Source organism: Mustela erminea, chromosome 1 (genome assembly GCF_009829155.1).
Source record: "Mustela erminea isolate mMusErm1 chromosome 1, mMusErm1.Pri, whole genome shotgun sequence".
NCBI classification, from domain to species: domain Eukaryota; kingdom Metazoa; phylum Chordata; class Mammalia; order Carnivora; family Mustelidae; genus Mustela; species Mustela erminea.
This window is the reverse complement of record NC_045614.1, coordinates 34417715-34432540: the sequence shown is the minus strand read 5'-3', so window position 1 is coordinate 34432540 and position 14826 is coordinate 34417715. Positions and strand designations below refer to the sequence as shown.

The following is a 14826-nucleotide window of genomic DNA, read 5'->3' as shown; positions in this document are numbered from 1 at the left end:
TATTGTCTTGCTGACATTTGGTGGCAGGCAAACTTGTGTCCCTGTGCTCGCTGGTGCAGAACAGCCTTTCTCCACAGAGCCCCAATGCTCACGACAAGTACCTTGCTTGCTATTATGTTAAAACCTGGAAGACTCGCCTCACCTCACCTGATTTTGGGGGAAATTGGTCTTAATTGATACATAGACTTACTAAGTATCTTGGTCCTACTGGGTAAATTGCAACTTGGAGTGAATGAACTGGAGTTAAAGGAAGCCATGTGAATTATAAGACAGCAACCTCATGTTTGTGGCCCTGCCACAAACCTCATCATGGGACCCAGTACACTTTTACAGCTTAAAAAAAAAAAAACCCAGGCCTCTGAACTCAAGCTAAAAGTAAGGAATCTGTTGATGTGATCAAGTGTTCAACAGCACGCTGGAAACGAAAAAGGCTATAAAGGGACTTAAATGAAAAAGGAAGGGAGGATAAAGGGAAGACGTGTTCTCCTCGGAACCGCTCAGAGCTTTTGCTCAGGAGTGATGCCCACTTCAGCCCTCAGTGGGGGACGGGGGCGTCACTTGTTTGAACCCAGCACAGAGGTCTTTCTGGATGCACCCGCTGTGGGTCCCACCAGTTTTCTCAACCACATTTCTGTGGACAGCCTCAGCAGAACACCTTTCTCTTCACACTAAATTTCCTTTTTTCCACCCCAGCCCTATTTTTATTTGATTTTGATTCTGCTGGTGTTAGAGCTCCTTTGCTCCCCTGCACGTATCTTTTCTCGACACTGATGCTTGGCAGGCCGAGCAGAGGGACCTGGTGGGAAGACGTCATCCATGTGATGGCTCTTGTAGCTTGCAGGTGTTGGGTTTTTGCTGGCAACAGGCCCTGTGCTGGGGAAGTGCTCCGTCCTTATGAGTTGGGGTGTCAAGCTTAACCCTTTTTAAGGCATTGCAGTATTGTAATAGCAAAGGGTTAGTTAGAATAATGGCCCCAGCTCCATGTCCTGGACAAACAGCTTTCTCTCTCCAAACCTCATTGTCCTCATTTACAGAGTTTCTTTAGTCCTTCACACATGGGAAAGGTGAACCAGAGGTCCGAGAGAAGTGCATTGTAGTATAGGAAACGCCTGGCAGCATGCAAGACACCTGGGAGGTGTTTGACAGATGGTGGCTGCTGCTTCTGGCTTGTGGCCGCCCGTCACATGGCCCCTGCGGCCCTAGTATGATCTTACCCGTAGGGCCACGGGATCTGGAAGGCAGTCCTTGTTTCTGTGGAATGCTGGAATGAAGGTTGTGGCCTTTTGTCCCAAGATGGGCAGGCAGGGGTCCGACTGTGTCTTTATACCCATCTGCCTGTGCATCCAGCATCTGGAAAGTGTTGAACTGCTGCTAAATTAAATGAGTTACCCATACCAGAGGCTAATTAAGGATGTGATGCTCCCTTGTATGTTCATAGAGGAAAGCACTAGAAGATGCTTTTAACTTCTTGTTACTAAAAGTATAGTTCCTGGGTTAACAGTGTTTTCTACCCGCACTGGACTCGTTGGAAATGCAGAATCTCGGGCCTCAGCTCAGCCACGCTGGATCAGAAGCTGCTTTAGGAAGGTCCCTTGGCCCTCTGCGCACTCGTTCAAGGGTGAGAAGCTCTGCCTTCCCTCAGGGAGGAAACCAGGGACACAGAGAACATCTTTGTGTCACTAACAGCAAACCGAGCATCCCTGAGTTCCTGTAAGTTGCCAAGTGGAGAGGTGGGACTGAGACTGGACCCAGATGCCGGTGTCTGTGCTCTTTTCCTTTATGTGCCCCCATGCACTGGGTGCTCGAGCACGGCAGGTGACTCCCAGCCGGCCGCGCCAGAGATGGGCAGGGCCCCCAGCTTGGCCTGGGGGCCTGTCGTACTTGAATCACGCCTTGCTCTGCTGACTAAAAATACATTTCTGTTCCTTGGGCCAAGAGCCTGGAGCCGTGGGGCCGGTTGGCCTGGTTCCTGCTATTCCAATTAGACAGCGTTAAACTATGTAAAGCAGGGAGGAGAAATAAAGGCTCCCTCCTGGTTTTGAGTGAGTTTGGAAAATGCCGGTTAGTGTCGGCAGGCACCTCTCCGGCCTGATGCCGGTCCCCATCGGACTTGGTCAGTGATTTCTCCGAAACCACAGGAACTGAAGGGTGTTGATCTTCCTTGGCTCTGAGAGGCCTGACTCCCTGGCTGCAGCCCTGCAGATTAGGTTAGCAGCGTGACATGTGGGCAGCAGGATTGTGGGTAGTTCTCTCCTCCTTCCTGCCTTTCTGTATTTTCCCAAGGGGACTGTGCAAAGGATGGGGACGAAAGTAGCAGTGGGCAGCGGGATGGCCTGTCCTTCCAGGCCGGCCCGGGAAGTGCTCAGCGTCTCGGTTCCCAGGGTAATTCCCGTCCGTCAGGCTTCGAAGAGCTTGTTCTGCTGGTGTGTCTGTGGCTTTTCAGAGCCACTGAATTCAGAAATGTCCTATGTTCAACAAATGTGGAGTAGGTCCCTTCTGTGCCTATGAGGTTGGGGCCCAGGGGCCCTCCGAGAGTGTCCTCACCGGGCTTCAGTGCTGTCACATCTGGGAAGCCCCTAGCACAGCATGTGAAGCCACAGTAGGTCGGCGAGCTCCGTACATGTCCCGTGTCATACCCTAATCCCCAGATTCGTGTTTGCGTCTCACTCTCCCATTGTGGGCAGCCGGAGGATCAGGAGAACAAGTGAAATGTGTCAAGGGTCTAGCTGGCTGAGGCCCGCTGAGGTAGAGGAGCCAGCACAACTTTCTGGGGACCCATTTCCAGGTGGGGGCTTCGAGGGAGGGGCCGACCAGGCAAGCATCCTGCTCTGATGTCGTGACCTGGGACAGGGAGCTTCTGTGTCATCAGCTGAGCGAGGGGCTGAGACAGTTTCATGTTCCTTCTGTGATCCGGACATTGAGCACAGGGACAGTGAGGGCACCAGAGAAGTGACGGACCCTGCTGTGCTGTGAGCACCCGTGGGGCACACTGGCTTCAACTGAGGTAGTGGCTCTGTGGTCCGAAGCTCCGACACCTGTCGGCACTGGCGTGTGCCTCTGCAGATCAGCTCATCGTCTCCGTGCGTGGTTCCCAGTGTCCTACGGCCCCATCCATCACCTGGCTTCTTGCTCACACAAGGGTGCTCTGAGGCCCCAGACGTCAGGGCATCAGAGCCCTCCTCCTCAGGGGTCACAGTTGGGAGGGCCCACGTGGCGGGCTTTCTGTCTGGCTTTACTGTCAGGACTTGAGAACAGACTTTCTCGCAGAGTTTTGGGACCTGAAGTCATTCAGTAAAATTTCAATTGGTTAATCCTTTCTGATTAAAGGAATCTAATTCAATTAAAGAATTCGTCAGGGAGCAGATTTTCGTCCCGAGGATAATGCCAAAGCCGTTTGTCCTTACTAACAAAAAAGCATGAAATGTAAGGAAAGCTCTTAATAGAACCGGGGTGGGGAATGGGGAAACTAATTTGATAGAACAGTTCTCAGGAAAAACAAGAAACAAAAAACAAGAGTTTTGTTAAATGGGAGCGAAATCTGCCGGTAGATTTTTATGTTTCCGTTTTGTGTGTGCTTTTTAATTTGAAGTCCAGGAAACTCATGTTACAATTCCCACGGCAACAGTAATTTTGTCTGATGCCTAAGTGACATTTCTGGTGAAGAAAAATTTCCGCTTTTCCTGGGGTGTTCCTGCACTTGTATCATGGAGAAGATCTGTTACAGTGGAAACGGTTGGATTTTGTTCAGTCCTAGGAGTAAAACGCTTGCTGTGAAATCGACGTTTGCTTTTGTCTCATGCGTGTCAGCTGTAACAAGTTTCCCATCCGGCCCTGGGCTCGGTCCAGGTAACTTCTTTTCCAGTTCAGGGGTGGGTGGGTGGGGTGTGTGTGTGTGTGTGTGTGTGTGTGTGTGTGTGTTTGTGTTTTAAAGTAACCTCTGTCCTCAGGGGCTCCAGCTCACGACCCTGAGACTGAGAGTCCCATACCCCGCCAACCGAGCCAGCCAGGTGCACCACAGCTGGTGTGTGTTTTAAACCTCGTTGCTTCCCCATCCCTTGTCTTTTGAGTGAAAGACCTCATTTCTTGTCTTTTGAGTGAAAGACCACTGCCTTTGGCCTAGATCAGGTGGGAGAGCTTGGCAGAGATGCCTTGCACACAATTACTTGTGAAATCCCTCAGGTTGGGGCGCCTGGGTGGCTCAGTGGGTTAAGCCGCTGCCTTCGGCTCAGGTCATGATCTCAGGGTCCTGGGATCGAGTCCCGCATCAGGCTCCCTGCTCAGCAGGGGGCCTGCTTCCCTCTCTCTCTGCCTGCCTCTCCATCTACTTGTGATCTCTGTCTGTCAAATAAATAAATAAATAAATCTTAAAAAAAAAAAAATCCCTCGGGTTTCTGTCTTGTTTGAAAACACGTTGAAACATCTTTTACTTTGAGTCATGAAAAAAAAACTTTTTTGAAAATTGTTTGTTCTAAAGATCTTATTTTAAGTCATCTTTATACCAGTGTGGGGCTCGAACTCACAACCCCAAGATCAGGAGTCATGTGCTCCGCCGACAGAGCCCACCGGGTGCCACTTGAAAAGTAATTTTTTAATTGAGATAAAAATCAGCATAATGAAACTCGCTGTTCGAAGCATTTTAGAGTAGACAGTTCGCGGGTTTTAGCCCATTCGCGTTGTGCAGCCGTGGTCAGTTTTTAATTCCAGAACATTATCGCTGCCTCAAAAAACAAACCAATCAACCCCGTCCCCCATCCTCTTCCCCACACACTCCCGGCAACCACTAATCTGAAAATTTTTTTTGAAGAAAATTATTTTTCTCTCATGTTAATAAAAAGGTATTTGGAAGACTTAAGACTAATTTAAGTAAAAATACCGGAGGTGGTTGTCCGTGTCCGCAGTTACCTGTTTCGCTATGACCTCTCGGCTAAAGAGAAATGGATTCAGTAAAAGGGATGGTGTATTTAACATTTCTTTATTGTAACTTCCGGAGAATAAAAACCTGGAAGGAAAGCAACCGAGTGTCCTGTGTGTGACCCCACTCAGAGCCAGTTAATTGGAAGGAGCCCTGGGTGGGGTTGAGGGAGCCCAAGGCTATGAAGGATGGAGCCCTCTTCTTGGCTGTATCTTCTGGGGACGCAGAATCAATAGCAGTCCTTTACTTTCCCTTTGCCTGCCGGTGAGCCCTCTAGAAAAGCCCTGGCCCAATCAATCTTCTTTATAGGCTCATTAAAGCATAGATCGGTTCACATTAAGGTGTAATTAAAGAGCAGACCTCAGAGGGGAGTCAGGGAGGATTTGGCCACGGCCCCTAAGGGCTGAGGGGAGGAGCTTATCTCTAAGAGGGCCCAGAAGTCACTGAGAAGGGGACCCGGAACTCAAGCTGACTTATCTGGGGGACCGGAGGTAGGATGTTAATGAGCAGGAGAAAGTACACAGAGTCATAAATAGCTCGCTGGGGTTACTAAAAGCGTGTGTGTGTGTGTGTGTGTGTGTGTGTGTGTGTGTGTGTGTATGTATGTATGTGTGTGAGTGTCCCTACTGAGTTGGGGTAAGGCATCTTGCCTTTCTCTTAGCTGCCTTTCAAGTTTGCTCCCTATTTCCTCACCTGGAGGAAGGTCATCATCTGCAGACATAATTCAGAATTGATGGTAAAACCTGTGTTGGTTTTTGTTTTGTTTTGAACACACCGTGTTTATCCCCGGAAGTATGAAATAATACTTCATCTGGGAACCTTGAGCCGTCAACCGGGGCGGTGAAGCTCCTTGTGTATTGAACGCAGCTGGGCAGGGGTGAGGAGGGGGGTGCTGTAGGTGTGTGTTGGGGGGGGAGAGGCAGCTCTTCCAGAGGTAAAAGGATCATCTGTCCTTCCGTCCTTCCTGTAGAGGAATTCGCTAGCCCATCCACACATCAGGAGGCTAAGAGTAGACTTAATCCAGTCTCTTAGAAAACGTGGACTCCGGTAGCCCTTGGCGCGTTCTGCTTCAGAGACGCGTCCTGCCCCAGAGAAGCCCGTGCAGCCATCCATGCTGGTGAAGGAAGGCCAGTCTGCTTTGGCGTTGGTGTGCAGGGAAACCCTATCTGGGCCGATGGCAGCATTTTACGGCCTTCTTCTCAGGAGTGTGGAATTAACAGTGACTGAGACACTTTAGGCAGAAACTGAACAAAGTTGTATTTAAAAAGCCCTAAGTCGAATTTCAGTGAATGGCCGTGTTGTCGAGCAGTCTGTGGCCGGTTTGTTTCCCACATGCTAAGCAGAAGGTACAACCCTGGTCAGAAAACAGCACATTGTGGATAAAAAGGAGGCCGAGGTTCTTCTCCTGTGTCTTCAGAGCCGTGCCCACGTTCTGCCTTGTCTGCCCAAAGTGGTGTTGGTGTGAACTGAATGTTTGCCCTAGATGAAGCAGCCCACCCACTCCCTTGAGAGATGTTGCTCTCCCATCACCTCTGTGATTCTCAAACTGAGCCACTGGTCAGCGTCACCTGCAAGGCTTGCTGAGACCCAGATGGCCAGGCCCTGGCCCGTTTCTGATCCAGCAGGTCTGGAGTGCTGCTGAAGAATTTACCTTGCTCCGAAGTTGTTGGGTGCCACTGCTGGTCTGGAAACCCACCTTTGAGAACCACTGCCTGGGCTTACATGGGGTTGGGGGCCGGGCTCTCCAAGACTCAGGTGTGGAGTCCCTGCGAAGCCGCTTAGCTTTTGGAGGGCAGCAAATTACTTAAGATGAATTCCTGATGTTGCCATTTTGGCAATAGGCGTTTGGGACAGCGGGGCTCAAAAGCCTGGTGGGGTTATTTACTTCTGAGGAAGGTGCTGGGGGTAGGGGGAAGCAGAACTGGCTGTGGCTTTGAGGCTCATGGCTGTTACCAGTTTGTCTCTGCTTCGTTTGCTGCGTCTTGGTGGTCACGCAGGTCTCCCCAGCAGAACTTCCGCAGTCACTGCAGAGGCAGGGAGCGCCCAGCGAACAGCCTGGCCTGGCAGGACACCTGTTACGGCATCCGTCCATGTGTGGGTATGAGCGGCTGTGCGTGCGGCCCGGCCTCCCTGAGCAGGAAGAGCCCGTGCGGGGACGTGCCTTCTACCACCACTCACCTTCCTGCTGCTGAGCAGCCATCTGCGATCAGATACATCTTTGCCCTTGTCGAAAACAGGAATGGTGCTGCTTTGTCCCAGGTGCCGGTGAAAGGAAGCGTCTGAAATGTGGGCAGTCATCCCCTGCGCTAACGGAATCAAAACTCAGGGCCCTCCCCTGCCCGCCCACCCGCTTACTCACCCGCTGGTGTCCTTGCCCTCTGCCGCTGGGAGGCTGTGGTCCTGGCGATCGCGAGTAAGGGATGGACGGACGGGGAGGCGGCTGCGGTGGGTGCAGGGTGGAGACCAGGGGCTCCTGTGCAGGGCTGCCACGGCTTGCCATGAGGTGAAGCCACCAGACATGCCCCGTGGACTGGGGTCTCTGCCCCCAAGGAACTCGTAGGCTAGCTGTAGAGAAAGATGGGGAAACAGACCATCATAGTCATCATAATGCGGGCGAGGGTGGGGGGCAGTCTGCAGGATCCCTCACTGCTGGCGCTGATAGGGTGTAAGAGGGGGTGACGTTTTAGCCGAGCACCCCCCTTCCAGCCCCGATCTCTTTTCTCTCCCCCTACATGTGAGTGGGTTACAGGCGTCACAGGGAGCACCATGCTTGACCATGGACCAACATTTTGCGTACTTGGAGACATACTCACAGGACATGGCCCGTCCCCTTTTTTTGCTTTGTCAGCAGGCGGACTGCTGTGAAGAGCCAGCAAGCTTCTTTCGGAAGGCAGAGCAGGACCCCTGGTTCCTAGAACAGCAGCTACATCAGCCGCTGGATACCACCAGTGAGCCTCAAAATAGAAAATGAAACACCCAGTTTACAAGGACAGCAGCTCACTGTCCCAGAAACGTCCCAGGGGTTCTGTCGTGCACACTGCTTCTTGCCCGGACTCTCAGGGAGCCTTCTGCTGGGAAAGGAGCTACAGGGGCCCCCACGGCAAGCCTGCCAGATCACATAGTCCTGACTTGTCATTTTCCTTTTTTTCTCTCTTTGTGAGTGGGGGTGGTGAGGCAGCCAGATGAGCGGTCCATCTGCAAGTCATTTGCTGAGAAAGTGAAGCGAACACCAGCTGTGGGTCTGGGGAGCCTAGCAAGGGGACGCCGGGAAATAGGAGCGTGCTCACGGAGGTCACTGTCTGTTCTGGGAACTCGGTAGCTTAGGTTCTGCGGTTCAGAGTTGGCTTTTGTTGTGTGTGTGGCTCTCCCCTCCTCTCTTTCTCATTTCTTCCGGTGACCATGTAAGCTTGAAATAGAGTCCGAGACCCAGGGAGCACAGGGGTGCTGGTGGAGGGTGGCCGTTCTGGGAGGGAAGTGCCTCTCCTTGCAGCCGTGGGTGCTGAAAGCCCTCCAGGGCTCTGGGAGCCCCAGCCTGGAGGTGGAGTGTCTTGTGGGCTGCTCAGTCTCCGTGTAAAAGGAGCTGGGCCGGAATCAACAGTCTCCTTCCAAGCAGGACCACTTCCTCCCCCTCCTCCCCCTCGGCCACTTCCTGCAGGTGGCTTCCGTAATCCCCTTACCACTGGGGAAGCCTCGGGAGCGTGTGCACCTAATCCGAAAATGGCTGGCTCGACTTTGACCCGTGAGATGACCTTGCAAAGAAGGCAGGGCCCATTGTGTCTGCTCACACCTGGGAGCCATTTCCCGCTTTTATAGCCCAAGTGGAAGAAATGTGTTTGCATTTATGCTGGGCCTTCCTTTGATAAGGTCTGTCGTTGTTGGGTGTTAGGGAATATGAGAGTCACCCTGCTTATTCAAAGGCAGGGGTTCTTCAAGATAGAAGAGTTTACTCATATCAAGTCACATAAAATGTCTTTTTCTTTGTAGTTCAGAAGTGATCAAAACATCAGCTGTCTCGGGGTGCCTGGGTGGCTCCTCAGTTGTGATCCCTCTCTTGGTTTCGGCTCAGATCATGATCTCAGGGTTGTGGGATCGGGCTCCGTGTTAGGCTCCCTGCTCGCAGCAAGTCTCCATGAGACTCTTCCTCTCCTCCAGCTCGCCTAAGCTCGCTCTCTCCAGAATTAAATCAGTCTCCCTCCTTCGGAGATGAAACGTGGCAGGGGTTAGTGTCCGTGGTTCCCTGACGTTGGAAGGCATTGCCCTACATGCCTTCATGGGCCTCATTCCATTGTAGTGCCTCTGTGGTCCCAGGAGAGGGCATAGGGTCTGTTTTAAGTCCCTTTTGCAGATGAGGCACCTGAGGCACAGAGAGGGCCAGAGACCTGAGGTCACACAGGAAGCGGCAGAGGTGGGTCTTGATTTCTTTGCTGTCCACCTTTGGGGTTTATATTCATTGTATAAAAAGAAGTATGTGGCCTGGGAGGGTGTTGTCATCTCAAGTGCTGACAGACCAAAGTGTGTTAGGTGGGGGAAGCCTGGGGCCGGGGCCGGAGGGCTCTGACAGCTCCGGCACGCAGGTGAGTGCTTTCTCCCGCCGCAGAGCCGAGGGCATGTGTGCCTCGTGCCTCAGCAGTACTGCCTTCACGTGAACCTTCTTCGGGCAGCCCCAGGGTGATGGTCGTCAGCTGACGCAGGGTACTCCGAATCCTCCCCTCAGCCCCTGACCACACCCACAGGCGAGTCATTTTGAGCTGAGGGCTGGGTTCGAGGGAAACTCAGTTCATCTCCAGGTTTCTGCAGAGCCAGACACGGGGCGCATTCATGCCAGTGGCTTCTCGGAGAGTGGCGACCTGCCCTTGAAGACATCCCTCGAGCAGAATTCCTGCGCCGTTTCCTCATTTCCTGGATGCCTTTCAAACCCAAACAGCCGAGAGAAAGGTGCCAGATTGTGGTTCGTTCTGTCCAGCTCCTTCAACCAGGATGTAGAAAAGTGTGCGTGAAGGCTGGCAGCAGGCAGCCGCATGGCACCCATGGGGTGGCTGCCCTTGAGGCCTGTGGTCCCTGCTCAGCTGGTTGGATGGAGAGTGTCTGGGGCTAAGAACCATTTTATGATTGGGGAGGGACCTGAGAGGGCTGCTGGGCGATGAGCTCGTACAGACCCAGGCTCCCTCCCCAGGCAGCTGGAGGAAAAGGTCATTGCAGAAGGATCTTTCCAGCTTACATCCCTGCCCTGTCGAGCTTTCACAGGGAGGGCTCGCTCTGCAGAGCGCTTAAGGAGAGGGCTCGGGATCGGCAGGATCTCCGTGCAGGCCTGCCTTCATCCTCGCCCGTCCTGTGCTCTCTGGGCCTCACTTGCTGGGTCCTACAGAGGGCCTTGCTGATACGGCAGGTTATGCGGATTCACTGAACACCACGGGGGCTCGGTTCAGTGCATGCTCCGTAGTGAGTGTGCGCCAAGTGGGAGCCGCTCCTTTAAGACTGAGTGGCGTCTGGTATGGACAGAGCTGGCCTGGTTCTGCTGCTGTGTTCCGAGGGGGCTTTGGTGGCTGACTGGGGCACAGGCTTTTTGTATCCCCTGAAAACAGACCTCGCTTGGAGATACCCATTATGGGTCAGTCACTCGCTGGTGACCTCTTGAAGTTCTCCACCCCGTATTTGTGTGTGTGTCTAGGCCCTTAGCTCTCTCTTAGGCGAATTCCTGGTGCAGGAGCTCTGGAGTGCAGCAATAGCCTTGACTTCTCTCCTCTCCTCGCTCGCTTCTTTGTCTGGGGTGGGTGTAGCAAGCCCCCCAAACACTAAGCAAATACTGAAGCAGGGCTTTCATTTTTGGCTGCATGGCAGAATGAACTGGGGAAAAAAAAAACACACACACACACAAAAAAGCAAAAACACCTAGAGGCTCAGGCCCCATGCCAGGCCAAATAAATCAAATATCTGGGCCGGGGGTTGGGGTGGCCCTGGGCACAGGCACTGGGTTTTTAAAGCTCCCCAGGTCATTTCGATATGCAGCCCAAGTTTTCATGATCCCATGCTGGGTGATTGTTTTCCCTCTCTCCTTCCCTCTCATCCCTGTCCCTGAAGATACCCAGGCCCCCTGGTGTCCTGCCTTGTGCCCCCCCTTTTGCTTTGCTTTGCTTTTCCTGCTCCAGGTGGAGGGGAGATAGTGCTAAGGCTGACCTTCCGCTTAGCGCTTAGGATTCGGGGGTCCCCGTTAGAGGCTTTCCGTTGGATTTCATTGGAAGACACTGTGAAGTTAACCACATCATGACTAGGAAACCGCGCTGCCTTTGGGGTGCGTGGGGGCGGGACTCGGGTTTGCTTGGATGTACCCATCTCATCTGGTGATCGAGGAATTTGTAGATTTGCACCTAATTTGGGTCATCAGTTTGCCCCGAAAGGCTGCGTGTACTGGATTGTCTCTCACCTGTGTTCCACCTGTCAGAGAAGTCCCGTTCTGTTGGGGGTGGGGGACCCTCTTCACAGTAAAATGATAGGCAAAACTTACTTCAGTCTCTTCAAAACCTTGTTCTTCCTAATTCCCGAGGTAATACTTTGCTCTTCTTTTAAAAAAGAAACTCTGTTGGGGCGCCTGGGTGGCTCAGTGGGTTGGGCCGCTGCCTTCGGCTCAGGTCATGATCTCAGGGTCCTGGGATCGAGCCCCACATGGGGCTCTCTGCTCAGCAGGGAGCCTGCTTCCCCCTCCCCACCGCCTGCCTCTCTTCCTACTTGTGACCTCTCTGTCAAATAAATAAAATCTTAAAAAAAAAAAGAAACTCTGTAAATAGCTGTGGAAAGGGAGGGTTCCCCTCTGATCCCACCAAAAGCTGTAAGGGTCCAGCAGGATTCTAGCGCTGACGTTGAGTATCGGTGATGACGGCATTTGTGAGGCTGTGTTTGGAACTGGCGCTTCCGTAAGTCAGAAAGAGTAACTAGAATTTTGGAAATGAGGGGGAAAGATTCCTCGACACTGTTTAGAGTGTGGTGTTTGTTCCAAACTAGCTGTGTTCTTTTTTTTTTTTTTTTTATATAAGGAGCAAAACAGTGTTTATCAGCACACACAGTGAAGTTTTTCAGCCTCATAATTTTATTTGGTTCTGGGAGTCCCAGGGGCCCCCTTCCCGCCCTCGCCAGCAGTCGGGATCCAGCCTTTCCCACCCCCGAGCGCCCCTCCCAGGGCCAGGCTGGCTCTGCTCCTCTCCGGCGTCCTCCGGTGTGTGTTAACAGGACTTCTCCAGCAGTTCTGTGGTTCTGCTTTAGAGTCCAGGACCTGTCTTCACTTTACCCCGTCCCCGGAGAAAGCACTCTAGCTCCTGAGAGATTGAGTACGTTGTCTGGGGAGATGGATTCGGAAAGCAGAGTACCGTGCGTTGTGGACATAATGAGATGGGTTTCCTGTGTGAGGTCAAGGTTCATCTTCTCTCTGCCTTGGTGGCCTCCTGGGTCTCCTCTGGAAGAGGAAGGTTCATGAGGATCCCGCATCTCCTTTGTGGGCGTTTTTGCAGACAACCTTGGGCCATTCTTTGACCACCTCCAGCTGGATGTTGTGGTTTGGGGTGACTCGTCTGCTGGCAGGAGAGGCCGCTGCCTCTTGACCAGACATCACCCAACCGAGCACATCGTACCTCCTGACCCCAGAATGCACGCCATTCTGCCTTGTGATGGGTACTGGCCCCTGGCGTTGAGGGATGGGGAGGAAGCATCCTTTCTTCGGGTGCACATGGCCTCCCCCTCATCAGCACCAGTACCCTTCAGAGAGGAACCAGTGTCCAGCCACTTGGCTTCCAGCCCTGACTCTGCCTGAGACCCTGTTGCAGGGTCTTCCACACATCCCCTCTCTTCTTTTGGGCTGCTCTTCCCTCATCTGTAAGGAAAGGGCTGATGCTCTATTCGCCACATTGAGCCAGCATCCGGAATGCACAGGGCCGCTTCCTCTCCTGTCTGCCTGTGGGACCCTGGGTGCCTGGCAGAGGCTCAGATGGTGCTGAGCTCAGTTCAGTGGATCTGCTGAACACTGTGTGGCAAAGTCGGCTTACATGACGGGAGGGTTAGCACCCTCGCCAACTCCTCGTGTCCACTGCCAAAGCCCGGACCTGTAGCCTGTCTCTCCGGGGGCTCCTCATGGCCTTGGCTCCAGAGGTGCCCACACTCAGCCCTTCTCTTCCCTTCTCCATTCCCTCCCCTCGGGACCCACAGGGAGCTCCAGCCTCACCAGTCCCCGCTCCACACCGACCACCCAGGGACCCACCTGCCTTACGGGTTGGCCTGCAGTCAGTGTTTGGTGAGGAAATGAGGAAGGGATCCCTTGGTGGCTTCCCCATCACCTCGGAGATTGAGTCTTGGCTCTTGCACATTTGTCCTGCCGTCCATTTCTTCCTCCCTCTTGCCACTTCCTGCCTTGACCTTTGCACAAAGCTGCACCGGGAGCGGGAGGGGTCAGGTGGGGGCCCACCTAGACCACATCTCTGGATCCTGTCTTGGCACCGGGGTCTAAAATGGCTGCTCCTGGCCTAGCGGCCTCCCCCACACCATTGTGTCTCCTCTGTCCGTGCACCCATCACATCTGTGGTTTTTTTCCCTCAATTCCAGTGTGTGTGTTTCTGGTATGAGGGTTGGGGAGAGGGGGACAATGATACTTCAGTCAAATCATACTTTTTTTTTTAGCAGCTGTACACGATAAGCATCCCGCACACATTTGACTGAATAAATAAATGCATTAAATAGGTCCGTCCAAGAATAACGGATTGTGGGCCCTGGGGAAGATACTGGGTAGCTCGAGACATTGATCGTCAAGATGAAGGGGCCAACTTGGGACAAGTAATAACAGAAGTAGTCTGTTGGGGGCTCCTCAGGGGCATGGCTCTTTCCGGCCAGGAGGTGGGACTTGGTTTTCCTGATTTGTTGACGAGCCAGGCCGAGTGTTAACAGAGGAGAAGATGGAGAGGAAACTTCTGCTTGGCAGGCAGTGTGCCTTAGGGGGAGGAGGGTGTGTCCTGTGGGTCCTTCTCTAGGTTGGAATCCTTATCTTGCTGCTTTCTAGATATGAAATTGTCTCCACCCTGGTGTGTGTGTGCGCGCGTGTCTGCTCACCTGTGAGGGGCCAGCAGGTGTTCTGAGGGAAAGGCTTTCTCCTCAAAGTGAAGCTGGAGAATCATGGCCGGTCCATCCAGCCCACCCTGACTACTTGTCTGAGTCAGAAAGTTCCGAAATCGCAGAGTTATAGATAATAAGCAGCTTTCTGTGCTACAGGACATGTCAGAGCCTTTAATAATAAGGGGGTGGGGCACGGTCCAGTGAACCACCTTCAGCATGTGTTGTGTGGGATGAGTTCCATCATGTAAATTTAGCAAATGCAGAGTCGCGCGGAATGAAAGGTAGGCTAATTGGAATTCTTGTCGATACCTTTCCTTGGCTGGCCTGCTTCAGGAGTCTGCACGGGGGAGGACGTGTGCGGATGTTCCAGAAGCGTTTCATGGAAGTCCTCCGAAGCTAGTGTTTCAGGGATGATGCTTCGGGAATCTCCTGTGTGTGGTGCACATTTGCCCTGGGTCTAGGTGTGGATGCCCAGCAAGCCCTGCTGCTTAGCCAGGCAGCCCTGGGGCTTGGCTGCAGTGGAGACACTGGATGGAGTAGGCACTCCCGATGCACCGGGCAGGGGCCACACTGGTTTTCTAGCAGGCTTTATCAACATCCCCCTTCTCACTGGGAGTCCATACCCCTTTGTCCTTTCTTCAACAGTGGAAAATAATAAGCAGTTCATGCTTATCCCTGGATTTCAGAAACCCCACAGTGCCCAGCTGCGTTTGGTGCGTGGCTTTCACAACGGAGGCCTACCAGGTACTTTCTGCTGGTTTGGAGGAACCGCTGGAGACGAAAAGAGGTAGCAGATCGGCTGGTAACACCATGAATTCTGCCGGGGC

At 53.0% G+C, this 14826-nt stretch overlaps 1 protein-coding gene across 1 annotated transcript in view; it reads left to right on the top strand.

Moving 5' to 3' along the window:
• Window positions 1-14826, top strand: part of LRIG1 (leucine rich repeats and immunoglobulin like domains 1) — a 110352-nt gene that overhangs the window by 45662 nt on the left and 49864 nt on the right. The window lies entirely within an intron of this gene.